At 44.9% G+C, this 6,608-nt stretch overlaps 1 pseudogene; it reads right to left on the reverse strand.

Moving 5' to 3' along the window:
* Positions 1-595: 595 nt before the first annotated feature.
* On the reverse strand, positions 596-1,540 carry LOC140599999 (trafficking protein particle complex subunit 4 pseudogene; annotated as a pseudogene).
* Between the last annotated feature and the right edge of the window lie 5,068 nt (positions 1,541-6,608).

The raw sequence follows: 6,608 nt of genomic DNA on the forward strand, positions 1-6,608 counted from the left end.
CAAGGCCCGCTTATTCAGTGGTTTGACACTATACCTGAATTTCCAAATTGGAAATACATGACCCCGTTCACCAATCGACAAACATAAATGCATAGTTTTTAGTTCCACACACTGAAAACTATCTGAGATACCTGGGATATGACTGTTCTCTTTCCCTTAGAAAGGGATACTGTCAAAAGTCAGCTTTCTCAGGGGCCTTTCCAGCTTTCAGGACAGCTTGGGGAATGGGAAAGATGGCTCTCACTGGACAATAGAGAAAAGGTCCAGTGCTTAACACATGATCACGTGGGGGAACAGGTGCCTAAGTTTCAGTCTGATTTTTCTTTTTTTTTTTCCAGGTAAAAGGAATGTTTATTTATTTAGCATTTATGGGCCTAATGCCTCCATAAATAAACCTGTACAGAGTTGGGAAGTAGGCCCACAAGAAATACAGGAGTGCAGAGAGCATGTATTAAGGCTCAGGGATCAGTACATGTCATCAGGCTCAGCATCCTCCCATCTCCAAGGGCACAAACAAAGCTTTGGGCCTCTCCATTGGAATGGATACAGCAGGATCCCTGCTGCAGGATATCCCAAAATGTGGGGGATCCATTGCAGGCTCAGCCTATGATCCAGGTCCAAAAGTTCCAGCCTTCTCTGCCACCTCCAGGGCTAACTCCAGGTTCTGGTCAAACAGCTCACACCTGATGGGCATTTCCAGGGAGTAGAATGGATTCTTGAGGGCAAAGTCTGAGTAGATCTCATAAATCTTTTGGAGAAGAGAATCTATTCCCGCTTGCCTAGGATTTGCCAGCACCGCAAACTTGATCCCTGTCAGTGTCTGGAAGCAGTGCAGTTTGCACGAGTCGGTCTCCAGCATCTCAGTGCCTGAGCTGCCCTGTTCTGGAGACAGCTGGGAACCGATTGCGAACAGCGAGTGGAACATAGAGGCCAACATAAGCTTCTCGTTGGAGGTGAGGCGAGGTCGGCCAAATCGAATAGACACCGGGTAATTGACAGGATTGCTCAAGTACCCCAGCACCTCTTTCCCATCAGCCGTGAACTTGCCGTTCCATTCGCGTCCACGCCATTGATGGCCCCCACTGTGGCCCACCCGGATGCTGTCGTGCTGGCCGAAGGCAGCTAGGACACGCTCGTCGTGCAGCTTGAGCAGCAGATCAAGAGGGTGACTGGAAGTTTTCTCAGCCTCGGCCCTTGGTGCGTAGCTGTCCAGCCAGTGGATCAGGCCACCAGCTTTGTTCACCACATACACGCTAAAAATTGCCATTGCAGCGGCCCAGACTGATTTTTCTAGAATCAAGGAGTGGAGGTGTGAGGCCAACTCCATTCTGGCTAGGGCTCCAAATTCTCTCTGTTTCATGGCCACGGGTCCAAGATCAAAAAGGAGGAGCACATGAGGTTCAGGACAGTCCCTGTACCTCAGCTACCAGGAGCAGGGGCACCATCTGCACCCTCTTTGTCTGCATTGTTTAGCCAGAAAGGACCTCCCCAAGCCTACGTAGGGCCGACAGCACCCACAGGTAGGAAGGACGATGGCATTCAGGAGGCTCCCAAATCCTGTCACTGAAAAAAAACCCAGGGTTCCAGAGAAGAAACTGCTGCTCAGGTCACCACATTCACACCCCCAAGGTCAGGACAAGGTTCTCGAATCATCTTGCTGTGAAACTCCATAGCCAGCTGGTCCTTGTTTGCCCGGCATAGAAAGGTTTCCCAGGATGCAAGACTTGGGGTTTTAAAGCCAGGAGAAACAAGTCTGGATGAATTGGTTGCCCCAGAGAGGAGCGGCAAGTGATAGGCATGAAGGATGTAATTCATTTGAGGGCTCAAGACCCCTTCTGAATCCCTGGGTAGAGCCCATGCTCTCCCCAAGAGCACCCCACTAATGAGAACTGGCTCATTCTACTTCTGCCTGTTTCTTTTCCAGATTCCCCAGTCAATACCTCCTTCCTTGTCACCCACTGACTCTGAGCCTGGCATGGGCCTCTGCTACCCTGGTGAGGGCACCAGCCCGCCTGCACTGCATTTTCATTTGAAGCACTGTGTGTGCAAGACACAGAAGAAGGCCCAGAAATGCAGGACTCCACCTCACCCTCAAAGGAAATATAAATCACAGGTGCATTTTTAAAAAGCTACAATCCTAAAAGGATAAAAGATGAGCAAACTGGAATAAAAAAACAATATTTTACCCAGAAAGCAACACACATTCTTTTCTTCAGTTCTGTTGCTTCGTTAAAGCTGCGCAGGCAGCCTCTAAGAGGCACACGGTGGCCACCAGGGGCAAACGCTGAAGCGTGCTTGTGTAATACCTTCCCATGCCGTACACTTCCAGCAGGATTGTAGTTACAGTGGAAAAACAGCACCCACAGCTGCCAAACCAACAAAAATTATATGATAGGCACTTTTATAAGTTCAGCCCCTAACTATACTGGGCCAGCATACTCGAAAATCCGTTGGCCTGAGTGGGCAGCCTAACTCCCTCACGCAGGGTACGTCACCTCTGAAGCCTCCCGTAAGACAGCACCCCCGTCCCCGACCGGCAGTTGGCCTGAGACCTGGTATACAGCAAGTGCTCAGCTGCTGTTACTGTTCATCTCTCTGGTGAGATACCTTCTTGAGTCCCACAAACATGCCCCATATGACCGCCAAGACCGCTTTGTAAATCCGGGTGTCTCGAGGGATGCATCTGGGCTAGGGCCTGCCGACCCAGTGATGAGGGATAGGCAGGTGACGTCTCTTGTCCCACTGGGCCTGGCCTTTGTAGGTCTGACTTCAGCCTATTCCTCTTCCCTCAACCACAGGACATTGGGAGGAGCTTCCCTCAGGGGCTCCCGCACCCTCCCAAGCCCACGTTCCAGGGAGAGCAGGGAGCCTCCAGGGGAAAGCAGCCTGAGAATCCAAGTACCACGCAGCCTTCTGCATCAGGGTCTCTGTGGAGACACAAGACCAACATCATGTCTTTGAACCTGGATAGTAGGGGAAAACAGCTGTGTGTTTGGAACAAAGGAACACAATCTCTGCCAGGCAATTCCTTCCCAAGCAGGCTGCAGGCAGGGTCTGGAAGGCCATAAGCGATGCTGTAGTTTATAGCCTTGCATGTGGACACAGGCCAGAAGTTTCCTCGAGGATGCCAACATGTTTCCAGAGAGGGTCCTGGGCCCACTCAAACATCCACTGAAGAGGAGGCACCCATCCCGCCACATAGGCAGCTCCCCGAATCACGAGAGCAATGAGATTAGTACCCAGCAAAGCTGAGGTAGCGATGGGTAGATGGGTGGGTGGGAAAAAGACAGGAAGGGGATTGTGAGTGAGACCAAGAATGAGGCCTGTTTGGTTTTCTTCTCCATAACAGATGCATATAACACTCTTAAAGCCCATCATTTAAATCGGTGGTTTCAGTTTGCTGGTTCCATCTGCGGTTAAGTTCTCGGAAAGCGGGGACCACTGTGTGTATGTATGAACTTCACTGCGTCGTATCCATCTTACACAATCAAATGCTTAATAAGTAAATCAAAGACCTGCCTGATCCCCTGAAAATGTCTTACTATTTTCAGGCAGGTGATTAAGGCAAAGAGTGTGCATGGTTTATGCATCTGGGAACTGCAACATGTTAACTTTAAAATAAATGATTTTTAGAAACCAATAAATGCCCAGTGAATGAGCAGTAGACAAGTGGGAAAATCAAGGTCCTCTCTTCCCCCATTACACTCCCCAGAGGTACCACTGTTAACACTTCAGACTTCATTTTAATACAATAAACTTTGACTTACCTTGGTGAAATTGACAGTTACTCATTTTCTAGAATTTATTTTTTCCTCTCTTAAATTGTCATTTCTTCCATGTCTGCTTTTTATATCCTCTTTATTATGTTTTTGTAGTCCCCCAAATACTTGGTCAAGTTGAATTTAGGGTCTTTTGAATACAAAATTTACAAACTCTGATGTACATGCATCTTAGATGTACCTGAGGTGACTTTTGACAAATATCAAAATAAAGAATGTTTGGGGCAGCCCTGGTGGCTCAGCGGTTTAGCACCGTCTTCAGCCCAGGGCATGATCCTGGAGACCTGGGATCAAGTCCCGCATCAGGCTCCCTGCATGGGGCCGGCTTCTCCCTCTGCCGATGTCCCTGCCTCTCTCTCTCTCTCTCTCTCTCTCTGTGTGTGTGTGTGTGTGTGTGTGTCTCTCATGAATAAATAAATAAAATCTTTTTTTAAAAATACAAAAATAATGTTGCTGCTGCCTGAAAAAATTCTTCTGTACTTCTTTCCAGTTAATCCTTTCTTTCCAAGGAACAACCATGGTTCTGATTTTCTTCCACTGTAGATTAGCTGTGCCTGTTCTAGAGCTTCCTATGAACATAGGCATACTCATTTTTTAAAATATTCCATTTATTTATTCATGAGAGACACACACAGAGAGAATCAGAGACACAGGCAGAGGGAGAAGCAGACTCCCCGAATCCATGGGGAGGCTAATTCAGGACTTGATCCGGGGACCTCAGGATCATGCCCTAAACCAAAGGCTCAACCGCTGAGCACACAGACGTCCCTTGTGTATGCCTTAGTTTGCTCAGCATAATGCTTCTGGGATCCATCCTTCCTATGCTCGCAATGCCCATTTCCTTTTTATTGCTATGTAGCATTCCATTTTATGAAGATACCACAATTCACTTGTCTATTCTCCTGTTCTTGAACAGCTGATATGTCCCAGTTTTTCCATTCCAATGAACAGAGCTTCTGTGAAGAGTCCTGTCTGAGTCTTGTGAAGGTGTTTCTATTTCTTTTGGGAAAATACAAGGGAGTGGAATTGCTAAGCCACAAGGTAGATGGTAATACAGCTTTATAAGAAGTTGCCACATCATCACTAATATTTGGTAATGCCAGTCTTTTTTTAAAATTTTAGGTAAGTCTGTAGTGGTATCTTTCATTTCTCTGCTGAGTAACAGCTGAGTGCCTTTCGTGTCCCTATTAGCCATTTGTCTGTCTTCTTTCATGATGTGTTCATTCAACTCCTTTGTCGGTTGTATTTTATTTTTATTTTTTACAAAGATTTTATTCATTTATTTGAGAGAGAGAGCACAAGCAGAGGGAGCAGCAGAGGGAGAGGGAGAAGCGGGGAGCCCAATTCAGGGCTCCATCCCAGGACTCTGAGATCATGACCCGAGCTGAAGGCAGATACTTAACCAACTCAGTCACCCAGGCACCTCTAAACTCTTTTGTCTGTTTTAATTGCATTGTCTTTTCATTATTTAATTAAAAGAGTCATTGTATACCCAGGATATCAGTCCTTTTTCAGAGGTTTTGCAAATATTTTCTCCTTAAATGCTTGCCTATTTATTTTCTTAATAGAATCTTTTATCAACAGAAGCTTTTAATTTTGATAGAGATTAAAGTATTGATTTTCCTTTTTTTCTTTTTGCTTTCTGTGACCTGCTTATCAAACATTTGCCTATCTCTAGGTTATGAAGATATTCCCATGTTTTTCTTGAAAATCTTTAGGGCTTAGGATGCCTGGGTGGCTCAGTGGTTGAACACCTATCTTCGGTTCAGGGCATGATCCTGGGGTCCCAGGATTGAGTCCCACATCTGGCTTTCCACAGGGAGCCTGCTTCTGTCTCTGCCTTTGTCTCTGCCTCTCTTTCTGTGTCTCTTATGAATAAATAAATAAAAATTTTACAAAAGCTTTATGGCTTTACATTTCAGTCCATGACTTATTTCAAATTATTCTTTGTTTATAGTGTGAGAAAGGAGTTGAGGTTTTGTTTATTGGTTTCCATATGAACATCCAATTAATATAGCACCATTTTTTGAAAAGACTTTTCTTTCCCTGACAGATTGTCGCCTTTGTCAGACACAAAATGACTCTGTAAGTGTGGCCTATTTCCAGGTTCTCTGTTTAGATCTAATGATCTATTTGTCGATCCTTACATCACTATCACATTATCTTGTACTGTGGTATAAAACCACAAATAGTGGTCAAGTAGCTGGGCACTTCAAATTTGTTCTTCTATTTCAAGATCATTTCAGATATTCTAGACTCTTTGCATGTTTATGCAAAGGTAAAATCAGTATGTAAATTTCTACAAAAGATTCCCACTAGTAGAATAGCAGGATTACAGTGACTCTGTAGATCAATCTGTAGTGAATGGACATGTTGACAACACTGAGTTTTCAAATTTGTGAACATGAATATATCTCTCCATTTCTTTGGGTCTTTTAAAATCTCTCTCTCAATAATGTTCTGTAGTCTTCAATATAAATGTCTTGCCCATCTTTTGCTAAATTTATTCCTGAGTCTTTTATGCTTTTTAAAAAAGATTTATTTATCTACTTTTTAGAGAGAGAGAGTGCATGTAAGCAAGGGGAAGAGGCAGTGGGAGAGGGAGAAAGAGAATCTCAAGCAGATGCCACACTCAGCACAGAGCCGGACACAGAGTTTGATTCAACCACCCTGAGCCAAAATCAAGAGTCAGACGTTAGACCAAGTGGGCCATCCAGATGCCCCTCTTTTATGCTTTCTAAAGATATTAATAGAATTATTTTTCTAATTTCATTTTCCAAACTTTTGCTGCTACTATATGAAAATACAGTTGATATTTTAACATTAATC

Source organism: Vulpes vulpes, chromosome 8 (genome assembly GCF_048418805.1).
Source record: "Vulpes vulpes isolate BD-2025 chromosome 8, VulVul3, whole genome shotgun sequence".
Lineage (NCBI taxonomy): Eukaryota > Metazoa > Chordata > Mammalia > Carnivora > Canidae > Vulpes > Vulpes vulpes.